Source organism: Ambystoma mexicanum, chromosome 10 (assembly GCF_040938575.1).
Source record: "Ambystoma mexicanum isolate Mex_15411 chromosome 10, UKY_AmexF1_1, whole genome shotgun sequence".
In the NCBI taxonomy this organism is placed as follows: domain Eukaryota; kingdom Metazoa; phylum Chordata; class Amphibia; order Caudata; family Ambystomatidae; genus Ambystoma; species Ambystoma mexicanum.
Genome location: NC_090932.1, coordinates 190,199,118 through 190,224,816, shown reverse-complemented (window position 1 = coordinate 190,224,816; position 25,699 = coordinate 190,199,118). Strand labels below are relative to the sequence as shown.

General features: G+C 44.9%; 1 protein-coding gene across 1 annotated transcript in view; it reads right to left on the bottom strand.

Annotated features, from left to right (window-relative positions):
- The window catches only part of EGR3 (early growth response 3), a 193,659-nt gene that overhangs the window by 114,300 nt on the left and 53,660 nt on the right, over window positions 1–25,699 (bottom strand). The window contains exon 2 of the mRNA XM_069617694.1: window positions 20,322–20,462. The gene's annotated coding sequence lies outside the window, so the exon portion shown is untranslated. The remainder of the gene's footprint in view (window positions 1–20,321; window positions 20,463–25,699) is intronic.

Sequence of the window (25,699 nt, the reverse complement as noted above, 5' to 3'; positions counted from 1 at the left end):
GCAGTAATGCGCAATGGTCAGCTGAATTTATGACCATGGCTTCGCTTCCATGGCCACTAACTTCTTGAGCTGCTTTTGTACTGGCTCAGGCTGCCCTTCGCATGGTATATGATACAATAAAGGTATAGATTTCCCTCAAGGCTCGCGAGTCTCCAAGCTCCATTCTTCCTGAATATTCTGGATGTAAACAAGAGGATCATCCCCTTCCTGCATCTTTTCCGTCATTATAGCTCCCATATCATACAGCACTCTGAGCGCTTTCCAGACTGCCGCTATACAGTTATAAATGGTGCTCCATCGTGAGCCGGGTTCTGCATAGTGACACTCAAGTATTCTGCTCTTGACCAAACATTGTCTGCTCTCTCCCTAAGAATAGCAGATAGAAGACCGTTATTGTCTCCTATAGCTAACGTGTTTCCTCCTGTCATTTTTTCTAACTCATGTATCCATTTCCCAGCGCCAGAAGTTAAACTCTGGAGTTTACACCTTAAACTGTCCTTACCCATCTGTGGCTATGGTATATATTGTGGTCTGGCTCCTCCTTTCTCTAACAAAGGAAACTGCGATATCCCAAATTCACACTCATCCCATCGTCTGTCTGTGCATAATGGTTTCGCACTGCTTCCTTACTGGCAGCGATCTCAATCTGCTCACATAAGGTGGTGAGTCCCTCCTCTCACTGTGGGATCTCCCTCTAGGGTGATCTAGTCGTTTCAGAGATTCTTACACCATACATTTTGGTAGATCTAGATCTGACCATATCACTTCTTTGTCCATCAGAGAACATCTCTCGGGACCACATGCATTACCTCCCTCCTCCCCACGGAAGGTTTCCCTGTCTCTGTATGACATATCCTGTCCTCAAATTGTATGGCTTCCCTCCTCTTCGTCTCTATTCAGAGTTAGTGTGTCTAAAGACTAGGCTAAAAACTACACAAGCCTCCCTCTCTGTCGTACAACTGTGTACTTTCAAATCGATTGTTTTTACCCTTTCCCTTCAGTTCCATCTTAGTCCTCATATCATTATAGACTATCGATTGTGTCCCTGTTGCTTCTAGAGTCAAACTCATCCTCTAGATTTGCTCTACACGGACCATGCATTGGTTCATGTGTCGGGAAGAATTCTTCTATATTCTCCCATGCTACTACTGGATTAGGATCCATTAATTATTTTTCTACACGCTCAACATCGTGTGCTCTCTGTCTTCTCTTTCGTTCTATTTCATCATCAAGCTATCTTGGTTTCCTTGCTTCTTCTCTCACTCTTTCTTCCTCCTTTCTTTTCAAATCTCTTTTCTCATTTGCCCTTTGTATTTCTTCGTCCCTATGTCTTTGTATCCTTTTATCCCTTAATTTGTGTTCTTCCTGTTCCTCTCTTTTTCTTTCTAGCCTTTCTCGTTCTTCAATTGCCCTCTGTTGTCATATTTCCTCTGTTCTTTTGCCCTTTCATGCTTTTTTAGTTGTTCATCCTGGCACAACTGTTCTCGTCCTTGTCTATCCTTCCTTTTTGCCCCATCCTCTTTCCCTTGTTCCTCTCCATTCTTATCTTTTCTGTCTTGTTCGTCTCGATCTTTTCTTTGCCTTACTTCCTCAATGCTTTTACCATCAAGTTTGAGCAAAATCTGACCACCCATCCATTCGTTCTGTATGAGCGCTACCTCATCAGCCTTATCCTTTTCTCCCTTCATCTCTTTATTTCTCTTCCTATATCTAAGGATGTACATGGTCGGTCACTTCTCTCTTTGTCCCTTCTCTCTTTGTCCCTTGAGATTTTAGAGATCACCTCTCTTTCAGGAATCTTCTCAGTACTCTCGTCGCTGCTATGCGCAGGCGACTCATATGCTGGATTGCTGTACCCTGCTGCTGCCTTACGTTCTATTCATGGGTATACTCCATCATAATTTATACTATCTCCTTTTGCTTCAGATGCAGCGGGGGGAGCAGAAGGCTCCTCACTACCTTCTTTGCATATATTAAGTATCCAGTCTTTAGGAGGCGACTCTTCTTTTTCCTCCTGGTACATTTTCCAGAGCTCTAAGCTCGCTAGCCTTTTATCTAACTTCTTTCCGTGTATGCTGCATGCAAATATGTTGTCATGTGTTGCAAATCTGCCTTTGAAAGTGATTCCTCTTGTGGCCATGGCATGAGCATCTTGTCTGCCATGCCTTTAAACCATTCCGCACTGTACTGTTTAAGCTTAGGTGCATGTTTAGCAACTGCTTGCATAGATGTGTAAATGGAGTAATATCCTCCATTTTGACTTATCACACTTGACTGTCAATACTCACCTTTAGACTCTGCACTTTTTCAAAAATAAGTTTTTCAGAAAAATAATACAATAAGAGCATGCACCAATCATCGCAGCTCCAAACCCTTTATATCACGTTTTACTCCAATCTACTTATTTACTAAACACATCAAGTTAATTTCAACAAATAAATAATGAACTCTTAAATCTCATGTTTTCCTTTTTACACCTCTTACTTCATCTAATATTTCTTCACCACACATATATCTATACAACACATCAACAAACAAACTGACATACTCGACCGGCCACATGTACCTCAGTCTGCGATCCGTGAGACTTAACCTCGCCCCTAAAAAATACCCCGATTGGGATGTGAGTCGTTCTCTTTAGACAAGTCTTTAAACAAGTCTGTAGCCTACATCATCCGCTAATGGGACTCTAGATACGACTCCTTCTGTTACGTGTTATGATGCAGGACACTGGGCTTACTCTAATGTGACGTTCTTTGTCTCACAGTGTCTTAATTGCTTGGCTCCTCTCCTCAATTCAAATACTTAATAACTCGACGCTCATCGTCTCGAGTTGTCTTTTAACCCAACCTCCCTCTGTTACTTGTTTCCCCTTATCACTTTCTCCAATCACTGCCCATTCACAATTTTGCCACCTCACTCAGTATTACTTACAATTCGCTTTTTCGACTTCCGGCTCTTGGGATCGCCTCCTCCTTATCAAAAACCTATTTCCGCTATCTACAGGGAGCTTCACGTCCTTTCCGCCGAATGGCAGAGGACATGCGATATTGCCGGGAACCCAAAGCTTACTTAGGTAGATGGCTTTTCAACCACCCTCTCCACTACCATGTGAACCGGGACAGCTGACCCAGCCCTTTAAGACGAGGTACCAATACTTTGAGATGAATGGGGCTGCAGAAGTTACTCAAACATCAATAATCAAAAACGACTCAGGAAGTTGGCAAAAGTTAACTATTTTAATATCAATTTTTGAAAACAGGGAGTACAACGGACATCAACGGACGTCTCATAGGATGGTCTCTCAATTTGCTTCAGAAAAAACATCATCCTTATAGTAAAAACTTGTCATTGATGACGTTAACCTACGTAATTACTAACGTCATCCTACGTGGCAAACTACAAATACTTAGTGGCAAATGTCATAGGCTTATCTAAGAACATCTAAGTATACGTTCCATACTAGTCTAAGTAAGTGATAGGCTCCTTAACATCAGTTGGGCAACTAAGCCCTCCCCTCACAGGTCACATGAATGTCACTAAATACACAATGTCCTATTGGTTACACAAACTATAGGGCTCTCAATCATGCAGCCCCCTACAATTGGTTTGGTACTCTTACATCCGTCAGTACTTTTCCACCCACGTTAGCAGCACGCAAGCTGGATTTGGTGAGCTGGTCATAACCATAGCTTCATACCAATTAGCATATCATCTATCATCACCTCAGTGGTCTGTATGTCAATTAAGGCTTTGAGCTTGGCCTTGGAAATGTTCCTTGCCCTGGAGAATACAGGGGAGTAGAGGCACGCTCTGCCTCTCTGCGTAGGTGTGGTTCATCATGATTGCCCAACTTCATCCATCCACGTGACTGAAGACCACAAATTTGACCTCTAGTGCATTTAAATACAATTTTTTAATAGACCTCTGACGTCTTCCTTGTTTTTGTCCATTCCTTCTGAACAGGAGTTTCATTCTTTCACACGATTGTAACTAATATCAGCTCATACCAGTCTGATAAGACCTTGGCTTCTTGGGGCTCATCCAGCCTTGCCTTTCTGAGATTCACTTCTGCAATTCTGTTGTTTTTCAACTGCGACACACTGGAAAAAGGCCTTCCTTCTTTGGTCCAGTTCTGCTATAACACGTCGTGGAAACATCCATTCTTTACTTCATTCCTATATATGTATACGTTGGCGCATGCCGCAATCTATTCACTACATAGCGAGCCTTGCGAATACTTCGCCTACTTGCGTTTATTTGCATCTGTACACATGTAAAATGACTTGATATCTTTATCGTTTCTGTAGCATAAGTTTCTTCATCTCGAGCCCGAGGTGTCAGTCACTTATCTTTGATACTATCTTGACACCTTAAACACCTTACGTCAGTATTACTTTGTGTGATGTCACCAATCTACGCTTTCATTTATTGGTCCTGCTTCTTCTGGGATTACATTCAAATGACCATCATACTGCCTCGTGTGCAAGTATGGCTTTCTCAATGGGAACCTTGCCTCCAGGATTCTCCTTGGTATCGGTATTTTCACTGGTACTGCATGTGTCTCAAACTATGGTTCCCAACATATAGGCAATATGGGCGAGATGGTTGAGGTGGGGGTACTTGGTTCCTTCTCTACACTGTAACCCGCATTGCCAAAGCCAAATTGGGGAATAGCCAAAACAGGAATATTATAGTTTGCATTGACCAAGTCAAAGAGGGGCAATATTCACCCAAAGGAGATACAACTTTCCTGAAGAGGGACATCTAAAAAGGGGACAGCATAACTTACATTGCCAAACCCCAAGAAAGCTGAGAGGGACAAAAAGGTTATTTGAATTGGACAGTCCCATAACACGATACCTTGAGGGAGGAAGTTGTAATCCACATTACCCACAGCCAAGAGCTTGTGTAAAAGAAAATCAAATACAGCAGGAGAGAAGGCCTCCTTATAACAAGGAACAGGGGGAGAGAAGTGTAACCTGCATTGCTTAGGGCAAACAGATCACTGTGAAAATTATTATCCTTTTGTACAGTATGTTGAAGAAAGAAACTGTATGCCAATTGTGTTACCAAGCTTTGCCACAGAGTACAAGTTGTAGTAGTATGAGTTTTATTCTGGCAGGAGAGTAAACCAGGAAAGGGACCAATAGTGGTTAGTCCTGGCAGGTGAGTAGACCAGGAAGAAGATAACTTGAAGTACTGTGAATGTGGTAGAAGGTTTTGGAGGAAATAAGTGGCAAATCCATTACAGTGTTTGATGAACTGTTGTATAATCATCCTGACTAAGATGTTGGTTCTAAAGAAGGAATAGAACGTGATAAAAACGGAGTGATCTTCAGAGAACATTTACCTTGATCTCTAATTTGCTGTGAGAAGAGAACGTCTTTTGTTTTACCAGGCAGAATGTTGTGGAAACTTTAACTATTGTTTACAAGTGTGAAACACCCTTTGAACTAAGACAATCACTTTGCCAAGTGAAGGATATTGAATGAAAAGAACTTTAATTTTTACCTGGAGTGGAACTTGGTTTGTGCAAAGAACCTTTCAGAAATTGAACTTTTGTTTGGAAAATCCTGACTTGATCCCGTGGAAGAGGATCCAACCCTGGTCACACGGATTCCTGAATATAATATTTGTATTTGAGGATGTTATATGTTATTTTGTGAAGTTTAAATGGCCAAATAATTCCTGTATGATTGTGTTGCATCTATTAGTGTGAGGGACAGATACTTTTGGGGATTAGTTAATTTTCTTTTAGTCTTAGTTTGTTAAGAAGGGAAATCCTTATTGTCTAGGGTAAGATAGGTGTTTGTCTCATCCCTTTTTATTTAATAATAAAGGCAACTTGTGAGAAACCTATACCTGCGTGTCCGTCTCACATTTCTGATCCCTCAAACAAGACTTAGAATCTTCCTCGGTATAATACCCCCTAACAAGTCCAATCTGTTTCTGTCTGAAGGGTTCCAGGCCCACATTCATACCATGTAATGCAATAGACTGGATATTACATAAAACACACAAAATTGTGTTGTCAAATGTCTAAGTGTTCCCAGTTTTCTCAAGACTTTAGTCGTGATGTACTCCCAGATGGCGTGTTCACTTCTTATTATGAAAAAGGGTGCCCAAGTATATATATATATAAGTACCAACATGTTCCAAGTTGAAATTAACCAAAGGCCAGTTGTCGGAAAGACCAGTTTTCCTTCTATCAAAATACATTATCTTACTTTTGGACAGATTGATGGTTAGGTCATGCTCAGTTGAAAACTTCAACAGGGCATTAAGTGATCTCCTGAGTCCTACTGGACGATGATCCAATAGGCAATATCATCTACATAACCCAACCATCTTACATGTGTGCCCATGATCCTGAGAGGAAAATGATTAATTTCTTTTAGCCTATCTGGCATGTCTGCAATGTAAAGTTTGAACAAAAGTGGTGCCAACGGGCATCCCTGCTTCAGGCCCCAGTTAGTGCTGGTCTTCCCTGTAATATGTCCCTGGTTATCTAGCTTAACCATGACCATAGTGCCAGTACAGAGCTGTACTAACATATTAAGGAGCCCCTTTGGCACACCCCAACCATCTAGTTTGGCCCATAAAAGGGGCCTATTAACTGAGTTGAAGGTTGCAGAGTAGTCTATAAAGGCGGCATATAAGGGGACATTCCCAGCTCTGCCCTCCCTAGTGAGGAGTCTGAGCAAAAAGATGTTGTGGGAAGTCCTGTGCCCCTTTCTAAAGCCCTCTTGAAGGGGTTTTAAAAGCGGTTTCTCCGCTGCCCAATTGGTTAATTCCCTTAACAGAATGTTAGCAAAAATATTTTCCTGGAAATCTAGTAAGGCCAGATGTCTGTAGTTGGAAGGATCCGTACGATCATTTTCCTTATAGGCCGGTACTATAAAGAATTCCTTCTAAAAAGCGGGTTTGCGATTAGTGTGAACACTTTTGTTTAAAAAAGTAGCGAATATTGTAGCCCAAATTTCACTATTATTTTTTAAAACTACATTCGCCAGGCCATTGGGTCCTGGCGCTCATGATTCTTTTAAAAAAATGTATTAAGCCGGTGATAGCATCGACCGTCGACCAGTTTATATCAAGAGGAGTATTTAGATAATTAGTGGGAACCTGAAACTCTATTTCCCCATTTCAAAGGGTACTGATATGCCTGCACCATGATTCTTCATCCACAGTAGTGACTAAGGAATCAACGGTAGGTTCAGCCGATTTGATAACCAGATTCCATTTTTTTTTGTTTCATCTCTGGCCATGGTGCGCAGCATTACTTGCCACTGTGCAGTGCGCTCTGACTGTTTGTAACTGAGTAGCCAGTTACCATACCAGTTCTTCCTCGTCCTAATTCACACCAGTTTCACTACAACTGGTAAGGAATTGGCCCTGATATTATGAATCTCTTCTCATGTTCCGTTTGTTATATGAGATATGCACATCAAATGGTTGCCAGCCTTTGGGATATTCCAATTGACTGCTTTGGGTAATCTGACCAAATCTAGCAACCAGGCCATAGATCTACTCTGAATAGTCTTCTACAGTGCAATGATCAAGCATGGATAAAATGTCCATACTTAAACCATTAATATGGCCATTGATTTCGCGAATGTTTGCAGCAATCCATCTCACCCTATTACTTCTAGTATTGGCCTTCACTAGTCCTATTTTCCCCATGCAAGGAGATTTGGTCTCAAGGGATAATGTCAGGGAGATGAGTGCATGATTGATACGTTGATTGTGGGCTATTTCAAGGAAGTCAACTGGGTGGAAATCTTTCCATGTAATGAAAAGGAAATCAAGGGTGGATTTCTTGTCACCCATTATCAAAGTGAAAGTGCCCGGTATATCACTCGGAGTGCGACCGTTCAGCATGCATATATTATTTTTAAATAGTCGTTTGGTGTCATAAGTGTGGGCAGCCGGAACTCCAGAAGGGCCTAGCCCAAGCGAGCCATCGGTGGGCTCACAGCAACGTGCATTAATATCCTCTGCTATCAATACAAAGGCTTTCTTTTGGTTAAATGTGTACATTTCTAAAACGGCCTCTAAGATTTCCAGGATAGTCTGTGATAGTCTCTGAATCCCCCCTCAGGGGTCAAAGATGTTAATAATGATCCCAATAAGATCTTTATTGAGTGTTACTTATTTCAGTAGTATCTATGGAGATAAATTAACTGAGAACACCTTTTCATTCGAAGTGGCTCGAAATTCCTGTAAATAGACCTCCCATGGGTCTCCCCTTTTAAGCCCTTTCGGGCTTTTCAGTCAAAGATTTTGTAACCGCCCACCAATATCTCTGAAAGAAGCCAACTCTCCTGCACCAGGAACACATTATTAGATAAAAAGCAGCATCCTCCTTCACACTTATTAATAAACTTCCCAAATCCCTGTATTCTCCAGAAGCACGTAGACAGCTTCCTTGAGGCCTTTTTAGGGTCATTGCAATAAATCAGGTCAGTAGTTGAAGTGTACGAAAAGAAGTAGTGGAACTATGTTCCCTGCTGGCCTGCACCCACTCTCCACAAAACACCTTGCAGCGCACCATAAAAACCCCTTAACAAATGCACCGGCTTTTTAGTTCAGTCCAGTGCACAGAGGTGTAAGTTTCAACTTCTCTTTACACTTTTATTATAAAAGGAAACCATTTCGTAACGGTTTCTTTTTAAAATAAAAGTATAAGAACAGTCAAACTGAATTTTAAAAAAGTAGAGGAGCACCGCTCCCAACCACTCCCACCCACTTCGTCCAATGGATCAGGTTGGAGAAACCCAGGTAACCAGTCACAATCTATGTTCAAGATCTGAGGATTGGCAGTCACTATGTTAACGGGTTCATACTGTAATCTGCGGCCAGATTGGTTAATGGTCATCTTTGGTTGTTTTCTGCCATCCACATTGGCTGGCTTAGCCTCAAATCGGGTAAAATCATACCCCATTTTAAGAAAATCTAGTACATAAGCCATTATGAAAGCCGCACTATGACCAGAAGGTCAAGCAAAACAGAGCTTTTCAATGGGATGTCTTCTAATTGTTCAAGCCACTTAATATCCGCTGATGCTGGTTTTACTTTGGGCGAGTATTCTTCACCCCTGGATCTCTCCACTCAATATCTCGCCCACCTTGTATAATTTCATACCAAGCCCCTGTTCGACCTCCTAGAATCCCTTTGCGTCTCATAAACCAACTATGCAGGATAGCACACAGATCCTCATTCCCCACACAAGCGACCACCCAACAGACACCCTCCGAATCAACGCCACCTGCAAAACTATGGCCGCTCACCGGTTTATGCCTCAACCATGAGAAGCCCACGCTCCTCATCGTTGGCACCCTAAACTGCCTCTGCAAACTACATAAAGCCTAAAAAACCTACATAAAGCCTCCAAAACCTTCACTATTGATGGCTACACACATTGCTTCCTCCGTCAAAACCCAGGCGTGTACTTTGACGCCTCGATCTGTATGACCAGACACATTCATTTCATTGCCTCCTCCTCAGGTTAAGTACCAAACTACTGACAGCAAACCCTTCCTCACCCCCAGAACAGTCTCAAAATCTCCCATGCACTAATAGGATTGAAACTGGACTACTCCAACACACTTCTCTGTGGCACCTCGGAAAGGAACCTGCACAAACTTCAAAGCACCCAAAATAACGCCCTCCGTGTGGCAATGGACATCGGCAAGCATGCCCACATCTCTGAGGCAAGAAAAGCCACCCACTGGCTACCCGTCAAAGACTGAATCAACTTTAAGATTCTTACCATCACCGGTCCCTCTCCAATGAGGCCCCCACTATCTCGCAACCAAAATCAAAAGACACACCTCCACCAGACCAACAAGAACTGCATAACAGCATCGCCTTACTACATCTAGCTTCAACAGGAAAAAGGCGGGCGGAGCCAGGTTCACAGCTCGTGCCCCCACTCTGTGGAACAACCTCCCCCCTGTCTTCAGATGCAAACCTTCCTTCCAATTCTTCAAAAAAAATCTCAAAACCTCCCTTTTTAACCGACACTCTCACCATTCTCCAGTATGTAACCAGGGCCTAGATGCCTAGGGGTTTTGCACGCTCTACAAATGTACAAATAAATACATGTTAATTGGAAGTTTCATCCAGTATTTCATGCGAACAAAGTTAAGTATCTGGATAAGGATCCTTTTGAATAGCATTTTGTTACCCTTGCTTCTGTGTCAGAAAAAGGTCATGAAGAATGTAACATTTCTGTAAATGATAATGGTCACATTTATTGGGTGGTATGCAGTATCTGCTTCAGTGGGAAAGTTACAGAGTGAGTGATAGGTCTTGGGAAATGTGACAAAGTCCCCTGCCTTTGCCTGTGGGCATTTAATGGGGTGGCACGGGAACTCAGTACCACCACTTGCTACGTCAGATGAGATACATGGGGACCACCTTCATCCCCATCTCTGCGGCATGGGGCTGTCACTTGCCTCATTCATGTGAATTCCCAGCCCATTAAAGTGAAATTCCATATGCCGGGAGAATACATACAATTTCCTCACTTCATGGCCCCCTCTTGAGGTGTCCCAGAGAGGGGAGAATCACAGTCTTACTTCATTTCACAACAGTGATTGGGGCAGTCAGTAGGATTCATAGGGAGTGCTCTCTGTGTGGCAGCAGGAGCATGAACACGGAGCGCCCTGCCACATGTGGACTGCGTGACTGCCTTTCAAGGTAGTGACAAAGTCTAATTCGGGGTTGGTTCTTGTTGCTGTGTATAACAGCAGGTAATTAGCAAAAATAGCTGGGGTTAACAACCAATTGGAGTTGCTCCAATCAATTTCGAGAGCAATCATTGCACACACCTGTTCTTACTCGAGATTAGGATGGCCTCCGGAACCGGACGGAGGTTGAGTTCCTATAAGAAAGCTTCCCATTCTGACCATGGTGTGGGTGTCAGGAACGTGCAACCAAGCCACAGAGTTGGAGATAGGTGGTGAAGGTGGTAGGAGAGAAAGGAGAGGGAGGTGGAAGGGGTGAGGTGAAAGGAGCGAGGTGAAAGGATATGGAAGAAGTAAGGAGAGTAGAAGCGGAAAGAGTGCAGAGAGGGGAGGAGGAAGGAGGCCAGAAAGTGGTTTTCTAGAGGGAAAGGAGGAGGGAAGAAAGAACCTTATTGAGAAGGTGGGGAGATAGCAAACCGGAAGCAGGTTGGAGAGGAAGACATTGGTGAACTGACTCGGAGAGGAGCAAAGGAGGACAGACTAAAGCCTAACATGGGAAAGCCTAGGAGTCGTTGAGGCACGAGAATGTATGAAGCATTTAGGGAGCACAGGAGAAGAAATTTGAGACAGGTGTGCAGGTGAGTTACCCCTTGACACAGGATTGTTGCAATTTGCTGGGAAGCAAAGAAAATGGTTTGGGGAAACCGATCCAGTATCCCAACTTTGGGAGGTTTGTGAGAATCCTAACCCTTAGCCTACAGACAAAACGAGCTTGTCACCCTCCATGGTGGGAGCTCTAGGGTTTTGCCAGCTGTTATCTTACCCAGATCTCCATTGACGAGCGAGCTTAGCATACACTATGTTAGTGACTCAACTAACCAAACCCTCTGAAATAGGGACCCGGACAGGGGATGTGCAACTAAAAAGACTCATCAGTTAAACTAGAGGAAAAACCAGCCTGTTTTGTAAGTTTTGCTATTTGCTTGTTTGGCCCACCATTGTAACTGTTCCTAATAAACTCTTGTTTAATCAAACTACCACAGTGTCTGGCTCATCTCGATTTTGCATGTTTTCTGGACACACCCACCTGTTTTATTCACATTTTGCAAACAGGTTGCCATTTATCACAAATGTATTGATAAGCTAGTCCTCTGTGGTAGAGTGAAGGGTGTACTGTCATGCCTGAACCATAGGACTAGCAGGATAACCAGGGTTGTCAGGTCAGCATGGACCAGATTGGAGGCATTAGGGTTAGTGTGGTCTTGGCGTCGGTGGTCAGAAATGTGAGACGGACAAGTAGATAGAGTTTTCTTACAAGTAGCCATTTAATTAAATAATAAGGGTGCGATAAACACCTCACTTGCCCTAACCAAAATAGGATTTCCCTACCTGTCAAACTAAGACAAAGGAAAACACTCTAATATCAAAAGGTATCTGTCCCTCACACTTATACATACAACAAATCATACTGGTAGCAAATGGCTGCTTACACTCAATAAAATAACAGTTATATTCAAACACAAACTTTGTAAATATGTATCATTGTAACCAGGGTCAGATACCCTTCCCTAGATTAATTAAGGATATTTCAAACCAAAGTTCAAATCAATAAAGTTATTTTCGATAGCCAAGTTCCATTCCAAATACAATGCAAAGTTCTTTTCATTCGACAAGTCCTTCACTTGGCACTTGGAATGTCTTATTTTTAAGCAGGATTTAACACTCTTCAAAATGTTTGTCTAAGTTTCCACAAGCTCTTGCTTGACAAACCAAAAATATGTTGTCTTCACACATCCTGTCAGTATTCAATGTAATTGCTCTTCTTTGAAGAACAACCACTTTCACATTTCCTCATAAACAATAAAGCTTTGTCAGGATGGTTTTTCAACAGTTCATCGTAACCCATTAGTGGCATTGACACTTTCTTTCCACCACAACCTTCTACCACACTGCAGTACTTCAATTATCTTCCTGGTACACTAACCTGCCAGGACTTACCACTAATTGTCCCTTTCCTGGTATACTTGCCTACCAGGACAAAACTCCTACCACTACTTCAAGCACTTTGTGATGAGACTTGCTTCACACTTTCCACACTTAAATCCTCAACGGGGAAAGTTACATTAAAACTGCTTTTTGGATAAGTCTTTGACTTCCAATAGCAACAAAGGGGTTCACATCTTCCACAAGAGTACAGTACACATTGACATTGTCTTTCCCACTGATTTGTTTGTCACAGGCAATGCCGGGTATATTCCTCTCCCCCCTGATGATTCCTACAAGGAGGCCTTCTCTCCTGCAACTTTTGGATTCCCTCTACACCACCAATTAGCTGCTGGTAATGTTTCTTTTTCAGGTTTCCCTATTAGGGAAGCCGTTTCCCCTTTTATTTATAATTGCCTTTCTTTGGCTTAGGCAATGCTGGTTGTAATCTTCCCTTACAGGTAATCTCCCTTTTTGTAGATTGCATTCATTTGGTTTGAATATTGTCCCACTTTTACTTTTGCAATGGTCGTTACAATATACTTCCACTCGATCTCTCTTAATATGAGAATTGCGTCCAAAATGCTTTAATTCATCAGTTCGGTATTCAAAAGGTTTGTTTTGAGCCAGCGGTCTATTTCGGAGCACCCAGGGGTTAGCTAGCGAAGGGCCTTTCCTTGCACTTCCGTTGGAGCCACTGCTGCTTTGACTTTTTCTCTCGTTGGTATTGTCTATGTGTCTAACAGCTATGGTAACACTACCGCTGCTCGCGCTTCATGAAAAGGGAGCTTTCTGGGCTCCTACCTTAGTCCGGCGAACGCCACCCGCTGGAGTAGTATGCAGGACAAGGAGAGCTTCTCTTTCCTATGGGACAGCTAGTTCCAGCACCGCTTCTCACTGCGCATTCCCTGCATTCAGGACTCCCGACTTCTGCAACTCTCTCAATACCGTGTTCTGCTGACAACACAGCGGCGGCTCCGGCATCTTCTTCCTCCTGCTTCTGCTGCTCCCACTGCTTCTCAGCAATGGCCTGCACCTGAAGGGGCTTTACATTTTAAAAAGTCTTGCTCAGGCGTGGGTCTTTGTAACCACTAGACTGCATACTACAGTACTGCAACTCTGAGCCCCTCTTCCTCATTTCAGCATTTCAGTACTAAGAGCATTATGGGACTTTAATTTCCTAATGTTCTTATTAATTCCAACATCATTTATTTCACCCTTAATGTTTTATAGAGTATACTAATAGAGGAAGCTTTCAAATGATTTAAGGGTTGGTTATTGTTTTCATAATTCAATCCTGAAGTGGAATTAAAATGATCAGAAATAAGTGTATTAATTCCCTGACCTTTACATATATCACTGTTATGTTTACTACAAGGGTTTTCACAACTGACAATGTGGGTAATTTTGGGAAGGGAAGCCTTACTATGATAAAACCCATTAGGTATTCTAGTATTGGAGAAATCTCAACAATGGAAGACTAACAGAGTCAACCTACTCCCTTGGTGGCCTTCTCCTCTCAGCTGACCCACCCGGAAAATACCACCCCCAGGGTTAGGACCAGGTAGGGGCTGCCTTCCCCCTGGTCACCTGGGAGGAAACTTTAGGCTGAGATTCTGTGAGGATGCCATAGGATTCATCACATTGCGTATGTAGGTCTCAGACGGTCACCCGATATCTTCTGAACTAGTCTGGTTGTGTGTGGGCATAGTGTTGTCATTAAAAAGTGGACTTTAATATTGAATGCCCTCAGACCCCATTGGTGCTATCCAAGAGTTGTGCTAGGAACTTTGTCATCAAGCAGCAAGTTGTACGGCTAATTTTCAAGATAGCTAGGTTAGAGCGGTATCTAGTGAAAATGTATCCAGCATGTAGTCAGAGAAAAAGTTGGCGTGAAAATACCTCTGCAGTGAAAACGTTGCCAAGCAAAATGAAGTCAATTAATGCAGCTGAAAAGTAGACACAAATGTACTGCTGCAAGGGTAATTGTTAGGGTTAAGGAGGGCTTGGTGGTCTTGTGATTGCCTGGTTTATGGTTAGGATAGGGGTTTGGGTAAGGCTAGGGAATAGAGTACATATGTTGGGATTTGATAAGTCGTTACGGTAGATTAGTGTCTGGTTAATTGTCAGTATAGTAAGGCTAGGCCATAATAGAGTAATGGCTTGGGTAAGTGTTAAAGAAAGGGATAGGGAGGTTTGAGAGAGCTGGTAATTTTGATGTAGGATAGCGGTTAGGATAAACCAAGTGGTTAGGGTGAAGGAAGCATTAGGGTAAGTATTAGAGTTGCAGTTAGGCTAAGGTTAATATTAGAGCAAGGGTATGGGTTAGGGCAAGGGCTATGTAATTTGTGGCAAGTTGGTGATGGGGTTGGAGATATGTTCACTGTTCATTTTCTATTTAGTTTCTATTTAGTAACATGCAAATAAAATACTTCATCATGCTGAAGGATTAGTGTTCTGTAAGAGTTCAGGGTAGGATAAGGGTTGCAATTAGAGTTAGGGGAAGGTTTAGGAATGGAGTTAGGGGGATTGTGGAGGTTTTGTTAGAGGGTTGGGTCATATTTAGGGTTACAGCCTTGTAGTATTGTGTATTTAAAAATCGTTTTTTTGTCGACGATATTACTGGCAACATTTTCACACTTTGGATTGCTTGTATTGAATGACTATATTTTGAAAAATGACTTTTTGCTGATACATTCTCCTGCGGACGTTTACACATAGACCCGTTAGAGCCCCAGTACATTCGTAGGCAGTTAATGTTCGCAATAGGGTTTCATGGATCAGTTCAAACATACCAGCTGAGTTGCACCTGCTATCAATGAGACATTTGATAACATGACGGTGGCAGTGTGCTCAGAGGCAATTGTGGGATACCTCTTTGGCATCAATGTAACCTTAACTACATTTATGGACGCTTTGACTAGGTTACAAGCCAAACAACAAGAGGAGGCAGATCCCACTGGGGGTCAAAGAACAGAAGCTGGGATATAGTGTGGACCTGGCACTGATGGGGAACCCACAGTGCGTACAGAGCTGACTTTCCTATAGACTCGTGAGGATCTGGGATGGCTAGGATGACATGTGGGCCTTCTGGATGATCTGAGCCGGAGAAAGGAAGCAGTTTTCCCACTGCTTGACTGACATGGCTAGCATGCAAGAGAACTGGTGTTGCATGTCCGGAGGTACGACTGTGACATACCTGTGGAAGTACGACTGTGACATACCTGTGCAGAAAAGCCACAGGGCTCTGCTATGTAGATTACATAATCTCCATTATTTTTGCTTTTCGATCCTGCGGACTAATCTTGATCTTTAATTTTGCACCCTTCAGGCATATATTATCAGACCTTAACTGTATTATAATTCATGAGAAGCACTGGGTAAGGGTTGCACCATGTGCCCTGTTTTTTCCCCAGACACGTATATTCAACTAGCTGGCTGTGTTGGGAGTAGTTTATAATTCGTTTTTTCAGTACAACATTGGCTGCAGCCCAAAGTGATGCCTGCCGACCGACCCTCTAGATATCCAGTGGTCCACAGCTCCCAGCCATTGTATGAAACATTACATGACAATACAAATGCAACCAAATGTGATAATGGGGATGGCGTGCCCGTCGCAAACATTTCCTGGCCAGATTTGGCACTGGTTTGCCACCTTCTTTCTTTTTTGTGAAATCCAAAAAGCCTGTGCAAGCCAGGGATTTCTTTATGAAAGTGCCCTCACAAGAAGAAGGATGGTGCCAGGCCCTGATTGCCAGCATCCTCTTTGGAGAGAAATTGTGCATCTCCGATTGGGACAGAAAAACTCATCTCGCCCCCAATTCCCCTTAAGTACTGAACACTTTGCACCGGTCTTTTAAAGAAGCCTTGAGAATAAACCATGCAAGATACAAACTGTGAACAAGAATCGGGCAAAAAGAACTGCTGCAGGAGACGTTTTCCCCACCCCACTTGCTAATCACTGCTAATGTTTTGGTACCCTTCATGGTAGTCTTTTCTTAGCCCAGCCCTTTTCTTTCCCTTTTATGCTGCATTCCAGACACATTTCTTTTGCAGGTGGTCTGATGATGCAGCTTGACCTTGGTCAACCTCTCCAGCACTTACCTGCTAATCACTGCTAATGTGTCGGTACTTTCTTAGCCGCACCCCTTTCTTTCCCTTTGCAAGCTGCCTTTCAGTCTGCAAGATCATAGCATACATCGCCTTGGCGTCCCAAGCGAAGGGCAGAAGAAGAGGGCATTTCCTCCATTTCATGTTTGTTTCTATTAAGACCTTGGAAGGGCCTCAACTCATGTTCCACACATCTCAGGTAAGCCATGTGCATAACAGCCCCTTCCCCCCTTCGTATCACCACCCGCACAGGCAAACACCCAGTCCGCCTCTCGCTCCCACGCACTTCCAACCAACAGAACCTCACCCACATCCCTCATCACCATTCACACTCCTCCAAAACACAAATTCTGCAGTACCACTTGCAGTAGACATTGCTGACTTCATCACCACTTACAACCCACACACACTATCACTAAGATGTGGCTCAAATCTACCGCCACACACACACCCTGGATGTACTCATCCGCAAAACAAGGACCCAAAATGGAATAATAGTGAAAGGATTTCTATTATCCACAAGACCTTAAGCACCTGCACCCTCCAGGAGCACACATCTGCATCCTTGAAACTTCTCACCTTGCCGCTTACTTCTAACCTACACAGACAGCTACCTTCCACCTGATCTATCGACTGTGCCAAACCAATAAGGCCTTTCTCAACAAAATCACAGATCTTCTCACAACAGCACCCATTAACAACACAACTAACATTTTCTTCCATGGCCTCAACATGTCCGGGACATAAGCCACCAAAGAAAAACAGGTGTACTTGCATTACTCAGCACCATGGACATCAAGCGAATCATCACAGAAACAACCCACAACCAAGCCAACACACTCCTTGCTATCCCAAACAAGCCATGTGTTTCTCAATATTATCCCCAGCAATGAAGCGTGCGGTTGAAAAGTCCAAACAGTACATGTGCATCATCATCAACACCAACCTGGTAACCTGACAAACCTCACTGTGGACAACTGGTCTGTGGCTAGAGAACTGCCACTGCTATGGTGCGACCCTGCATGAACCTAACTCATTCCAAAAAGTCTAACTTTCAGATTCTGACACTATTTTTTCATGATATACTTATGGACTACTGACTGTATTGGGAAATATGTATTTCTAATGTACCTAATAATTTCAGTAGAATTATTTGAGGGAAAGAAGAGCTATTTTCTTATATAAGTAAATACCTTTAGACATCAGTCTTCAATGCCGGTGAAATATCTTCATTCTATCCTGTATCGTGGGTTCCCCCACACCACACACCTAACAGAATGATGTAGAGTGCTGCTTAACTTCTCTTAAACAAAGTAGCCAGTCCCATGCGAATTCAGAGCCCGCCTGGAATTAGTGGTGCTTTTCCATATTTACCCCTTGGGCATGGAGAGCAGGTCTAACCAGTACCAGTAATTCTCTGGGGCCACTCCATTTGCCTGGGACTGGCTACTTTGTCTAAAAGAAGTTGAGCAGCACTCTGCAACATTCTGTTAGGTGCTGTGTGGGGTAATCCCAGGTCAGGGACATCATTTCACCAAAATTCCAGGGGTAGCGGACGTGACATCATGCAGCCCTTGACCTCCAGTGACATCACAGGAAGTGATGTCATTTGACCACGCCCCAAGTGACATCACGGGAATTGATGGCACGTGACCTTCAGATGCGTCTAGCACCCGTGTTTCCAGGTGCTCTTATGAAAGCCAGAAATAAGAACCGAGGCACAATCAGTGGCATAGCACAACATTTGTGAGTCCCCCTGTGAGCCATGCTGAGCCCCACGCTCCCAAAGCTCTTAAAGCACAGGGCACGCCACACCCCGGGCCAGCCCGGACCACCACATATGCGTAATATCCATGAAGATTATGCAGCTGCAGGCGCATGCACTACTCCAAGTAAAATGAAATGCTTTTAAATCAAAGCTTAAATGTTTCACCTAGCATAGAAAGAAGTTGGCAGTGTCTGGTCCCAAAATATATACCAGTGGTGGCTGATGAGTTGTATTATTAGAGGATGTAAATATTTGCCACAAATATGCAATTGCAACCGAGCATAGCGAGGTGGCCAAACTAGCAAAAACGAGTTTGGTGGGTGGTGGCAGGTAGTCAGGGGGATTCTTCTCCATCCTATGAGAGTACGTCTGTGTCCATTAGAAACCATGTCCAACTGGTTCCAATGTAAGCCAATCTAGACGCATAAGAACACTTATCATCCTTGCTTCATCATAGATGCTCAGTTAATAAAAAGTCATGCTATAGTAAAGAATATAAAGCCTTTTGCACCAAAATGTCAGTCTTGCGAGGTAATACTACTTATCATGCTTGCTTTATCAAAGATGATGAATAATGTCATGCCACAGTAAGCCATGGCTAGGCTGGCTGCACATTTCTACTCATTCACCCACCACTCACTGACCAATACACCTTCTTTCGTGTCCATCCATTCACACAGACACGTACCCATCCACAACATTGAAACACACTATCACATTCATACTCATTCACCCACCAGTCACTCACTCATACACCATCTCTTACATCCACACTCACTGCATTCATTACACAGGCACACACCCACCCACCCTCCCAGAACATTCAAACATACACTACCACATTCATACTCATTCTCCTACCAGTCACTCACTCATACACCTTCTCTTACATCCACTCTCACTGCAATATCTACACAGGCACACACCTACCCAGAACATTCAATCACACTATCACATTTCATCAGATTCACCCACCACTCACTGACCCATAGCACATACATACATCTGACACACTTTATGCTGTTTTTTCCAGTTTTGGTCCGTCACTCCAGGCCACCCTCTGCTCCTCTGTGCATCTCACACAAAGGAACCTGGAAGTTGGGAGAGTTTCCTGGTTCCTATATATGAGCCGCGAGGAAGCCAGAAGAGAAGGGGTTGGAGCTGAACATGGCATGTGACACATGCCAAATGTCATGTTCAGCTCCAACCCAAAGTGAGTGCTTCCTTCTCACGCTGCAAGCCCCGCCCCAGCCTTCACCCTGATGGGATAAGACTGCGCCAGAGTACCCCCAGACCTGGTGTGGTAGGCCCCCGCTACTCCAGGAGCTTCCGTTTGTTTTCCTGGGGTAGCAAGGGAGATTGCATGGGTAGTAAGGGAGAACACAGGGGTCGCGGAGTGACCCCTGGCGACCCCCAAATGATGTCCCTGCCGCAGATACTTGTACCAAACTTTTCGCGTTATAGTTGGCATGTATCAGCACAGTCAAACCCTGTCAGCATCTTTTCACCCCTGGTCATTGTGTCCTGACTTGGGAGATTTGTATTGGGTCTGTTCTTTTGTTGCTGGGCATCATTCTGGTAGTGGAACCCATCCCCCATTATACACCCTGTACTTTAAAGGGAAGTCAAAATAGATTCCAGGTTGGAAGAGGTGGAGCCACGTAGTTTCTTGGGAGTACTTTTTTACTTCAATAATGTATCCAACAATACACACATGTCATACAAATATAAAAACAAAATACATTTTCGCACATCCCCTTTCGCACCTTTTCAAATCTTTCATGTATGTCCGACCCTGCTCCTTCTTCATCCTTTCCCGCTCTGATGCCCTTTTTCATTTCGCTGCAGACGCAATACGTCACTTTCAGGACAAGCCTCAATGCTGCAGACCACTGCAGTGGTAAGCGCTGCAATACAGAAAAGTGATTAACATAACATAACACACCCCAACATCCACATCATCTCGTTCTTGGAACAGCATTGTGTTTCAATGAAACGGTCTGTCCAAGCCCTTAACAATATAGCAGGGATCTATTCTTTCAAATGTAATTTACAATTGATAAGCACATGAAGGGGGATTGTAAGGACTCGAAACAGACACGTTCCTTTATGGCGCAAGTCCAATCATCTCCATAAACAATCAAGCAGAGGCAGTCACCCTAACCCAGCCCCATTTATTTGGGGCTGCCTTCTGGACTATTCAGAGACAAATAGTTTGCTGGGCTCCAAAAGTCCAAAGGAAACTGATAGGCAGGCAACGAAATGGCAAACCCTACCCTTTCAATTTGTTCACATCAGTTAACTCAACTTACCTCTGAAGTAGGTAATATGTCTCAACACGTAATAGATTGACCTAGTTTACTACCTTGAACGTCCAAAGTAATAGCAATGCTCTGAGTGTTAAGAGGGCATCATCCCCTCTTAACACTTTATGGGATACGCTTTTAAAAGTCTGATTTTTCATCCCATTTAAGGTTCTGCTGTTAGCTGTCCTGCAGGCTTGCCCTTTTTTTCAGTAAGTGGTTGAAGGTGGACATTTCATTTCAGTGCACTAGAACAGGAGGGCTATCTTGAAGCCCAGTTCTATTCGTACAGATCAGTCAGTGTACCAGGTCACAAACATAGAACTTGGCTTTCAAGCGATTAAGTGCCGCAAAATCCGAGTTAACCCAAAATGTTAATCCCAAATATATCTGAAGGAAAAGCTCTTGGCATTAAATATGTGGATTGCCGGAAGCACTGCCCCGAGAGATGGTCATAGTCTTTTTCCCCCCTTCACCTAGAGTGTCAACCCATTAGTGAATGATGAAAAAGCAGGCCTGGTCAATTTTTTCTTTTATGCAATCATCTTTCCAGGGTCAAACAAACAATAACACACATCTTTGAGCAGTGTGAGAATATATGAACATACAGCATTAACTGCCAGATGGTGGAACTGAAAAACAAAGGGCCTCATTCCGAGTATGGCGGTAAGGGATAGCGGCCACCGGTAACGAGACCGGTGGCGGTGATCCCTTACCGCCATACTCCGAGTTCCCTTTGCGCCCTCGCCCTTAACGCCTGCTTTGAGCAGGTGTTAAAGTCGAGGGCGCAAAGGGGCCTCCAAGCCAATAACGGTGACCGTAATGAACGGTAACCGTTATTTGCATCTTCCCCATTCCCATTGAGCCCTATGGGGGCTCATTTAGGAATGGGGAAGAGCCTTGGTGAATGGGGAATTACCGCCCCGCCAACCTTGGAATGGGGCGGTAATTCCGCCATCCACCAAGGCGCTGCCGGTCCGGGTACGGCGTCAACCAAGGCGTTAATAGCGCCAGTGGTTATCGCCGTACTCGGAATGAGGCCCAATATATTGCTGGTATGTGTCATGACATCATGTAAATTATCATTTGATTTGTTATTTTGTAAAGAAGGATAGCCTGTTCAAAAGGCCTGTTTATTTCCTTGCAGGCTGAGAAACCCCATTGGCAATGGTAATCAAAGAGTATAGGGCTATTCATTAACCTGATTCAAGAAGATGGTAAACAATGTAATTATCATGTTTTAAACAAGTCCGATTATTTACTGACGTTCTAGTCCCCTTAAATGTACAATGGAACAGTCAGGACAATCCGTGCCTCCTAAAAAATCATCGGCAGGTGAGTGCTTGCGGCCCCCGACCTCCATTTTGCCCCGCTGACCCCCCTTCCCACCGCATCCCGCATCCCTTCCCCGAGCGTGTCCCTGCTCCCTCCCTCCTCCCAACCCGCCCACCGCCCGTGATTGGTTACTGGGCTTCCGGGCCCAGGGTCTAGCGACCCGCGCTGCAGGCGCCCACTGCCTCCTAAAAAATCATCGGCAGGTGAGTGCTTGCGGCCCCCGACCTCCATTTTGCCCCGCTGACCCCCCTTCCCACCGCATCCCGCATCCCTTCCCCGAGCGTGTCCCTGCTCCCTCCCTCCTCCCAACCCGCCCACCGCCCGTGATTGGTTACTGGGCTTCCGGGCCCAGGGTCTAGCGACCCGCGCTGCAGGCGCCCACTGCCTCCTAAAAAATCATCGGCAGGTGAGTGCTTGCGGCCCCCGACCTCCATTTTGCCCCGCTGACCCCCCTTCCCACCGCATCCCGCATCCCTTCCCCGAGCGTGTCCCTGCTCCCTCCCTCCTCCCAACCCGCCCACCGCCCGTGATTGGTTACTGGGCTTCCGGGCCCAGGGTCTAGCGACCCGCGCTGCAGGCGCCCACTGCCTCCTAAAAAATCATCGGCAGGTGAGTGCTTGCGGCCCCCGACCTCCATTTTGCCCCGCTGACCCCCCTTCCCACCGCATCCCGCATCCCTTCCCCGAGCGTGTCCCTGCTCCCTCCCTCCTCCCAACCCGCCCACCGCCCGTGATTGGTTACTGGGCTTCCGGGTCGGCAGGCGCCCACTGCCTTTCACCAACCAAAGCCCCCCTCTCCTCCTCTCCCAGCACCGTTCTCAGTGGTCCCTCCAGCCTTTATCACCGGTCCCCCCGGGCAGCCCTCTGCCCGGCAGCCCCCAGCGGCTAAAGGCCCCGAGGCCAAGGGCGACTCCAACAGAGGCAACTCCAGGAAATGTCAGCACCCCAGTGACCAGCCGTCAACCAGCGACTACAAGGACCAGTAAGGTAGGAGGGCCGGGGTTGGGAGAGGTACAGCTTTACACCAGATACCTAACCCCGTTGCCCCAAACTGCATTTGATAGAAGGGCCGCCGTGCCCAAAGTGTACTGTCTATTCTCCAAACTGCATTGATAGGCTTTTCTCCCACTATACAGGTGTCTCAAACTTAGCAGGGCCGCCGTGCCCAAAGTGTATTGTCTACTCTCCAAACTGCATTGATAGGCTTTTTCTCCCACTACACAGGTGTCTCAAACTTAGCATGGCCGCCGTGCCCAAAGTGTATTGTCTGTTCTCCAAACTGCATTGATAGGCTTTTCTCCCACTATACAGGTGTCTCAAACTTAGCAGGGCCGCCGTGCCCAAAGTGTATTGTCTATTCTCCAAACTGCATTGATAGGCCTTTCTCCCACTATACAGGTGTCTCAAACTTAGCAGGGCCGCCGTGCCCAAAGTGTATTGTCTGTTCTCCAAACTGCATTGATAGGCTTTTCTCCCACTATACAGGTGTCTCAAACTTAGCAGGGCCGCCGTGCCCAAAGTGTATTGTCTGTTCTCCAAACTGCATTGATAGGCTTTTCTCCCACTATACAGGTGTCTCAAACTTAGCAGGGCCGCCGTGCCCAAAGTGTATTGTCTACTCTCCAAACTGCATTGATAGGCTTTTCTCCCACTATACAGGTGTCTCCAACTTAGCAGGGCCGCCGTGCCCAAAGTGTATTGTCTGTTCTCCAAACTGCATTGATAGGCTTTTCTCCCACTATACAGGTGTCTCAAACTTAGCAGGGCCGCCGTGCCCAAAGTGTATTGTCTGTTCTCCAAACTGCATTGATAGGCTTTTCTCCCACTATACAGGTGTCTCAAACCTAGCAGGGCCGCCGTGCCCAAAGTGTATTGTCTGTTCTCCAAACTACATTGATAGGCCTCTCTCCCTCTATACAGTTGTCTCAAATTTAGCTGGGCCGCCGTGCCCAAAGTGTATTGTCTATTCTCCAAACTGCATTGATAGGCTTTTTCTCCCACTATACAGGTGTCTCAAACTTAGCAGGGCCACCGTGCCCAAATTGCATTGTTTGTTCTCCAAACTGCATTGATAGGCCTCTCTCCCTCTATACAGTTGTCTCAAATTTAGCTGGGCCGCCGTGCCCAAAGTGTATTGTCTGTTCTCCAAACTGCACTGATAGGCCTCTCCCACACCGTACAGATGTCTCAAACTTAGCAGGGCGGCCGTGCCCAAAGTGTATTTTTCTGTTCTCCAAACTGCACTGATAGGCCACCCCACACTATACAGGTGTCTCAAACCTAGCAGGGCCGCCGTGCCCAAAGTGCATTGCCTGTTCTCCAGACTACACTGATAGGCTTTTCTCCCACTATACAGGTGTCTCAAACTTAGCAGTGCCACCGCGCCCAAATTACATTGTCTGTCCCCCAAACTGCATTGATAGGCCCCTCCCCCTCTATACAGTTGCCTCAAATTTAGCTGGGCCGCCGTGCCCAAAGTGCATTGTCTGTTCTCCAAACTGCACTGATAGGCCACTCCCACACTATACAGGTGTCTCAAACCTAGCAGGGCCGCCGTGCCCAAATCTGCATTGTCGCTAAGGGAGACGGAGACTAAAGAGAGCCACTGTTAGAACCCAACTACATAACTATACAACCCTTAACTCCACCCTTACACCCCGACCAAGACAACAACTAAACTAAAACAACTCAGAATCGTACAATGCCGCGCAAACGACCCACCCAGAGGGAAAGAAGAGAAGAAAGAACAAACACCCCGAAACTTCAACTAAGAACCGCAACAACAGAACACACCCCCACAGACAGGTTCAAAGATCGGACCAACACTGAAAGAAGAGACAAATCCCTTTACCTAACTCCATACCTCACTGAGACCTACTCACCAGATCGAAACAACGCGACGCCAAAACCATCTACACTGAACAACCTACCAACATCACGAAGAATGACAAACTCCACCAGATACAACATGCGCACAACTGAAGCGATAACACCATACATCACCAAAGCAAGAAGAACTCCCAACCCACAACCATGTCCCCTGGAAGACGAACCAGATGAAAACAAAAACCCCAGGCTAAACCTAGAAGTACTACTTGAGAACGCTGACAACCCGAAACCTGCTCCTGAACAAGATCAGAAAACGACCCTAACAAAAAAAGGCAAACCAAGCTACACCTCTAAACTCCACTGCAATCTAATAAATGCAAGATCCATGTCAAAACACTCTACAGAGATCTTCGACCTACTCGACGACAACGGCATCGACATCCTCTTCATCACAGAAACTTGGCTGGACGACAACTACAAAATCACACTCCAAAGCTGCCTCCCAGCAAACTTTAAATGCCTTCAAATAAACAGGAAAAACAGAAAAGGAGGAGGCATCGCAATAGCATTTAAAGAGCAGCTAACAATAAGAACAGACGAACCACTCAACATCCCCAACTGCGAGTCCATGATCATACACCTAACAACTAGCCCAAAAACCAACATAACATTCATCCT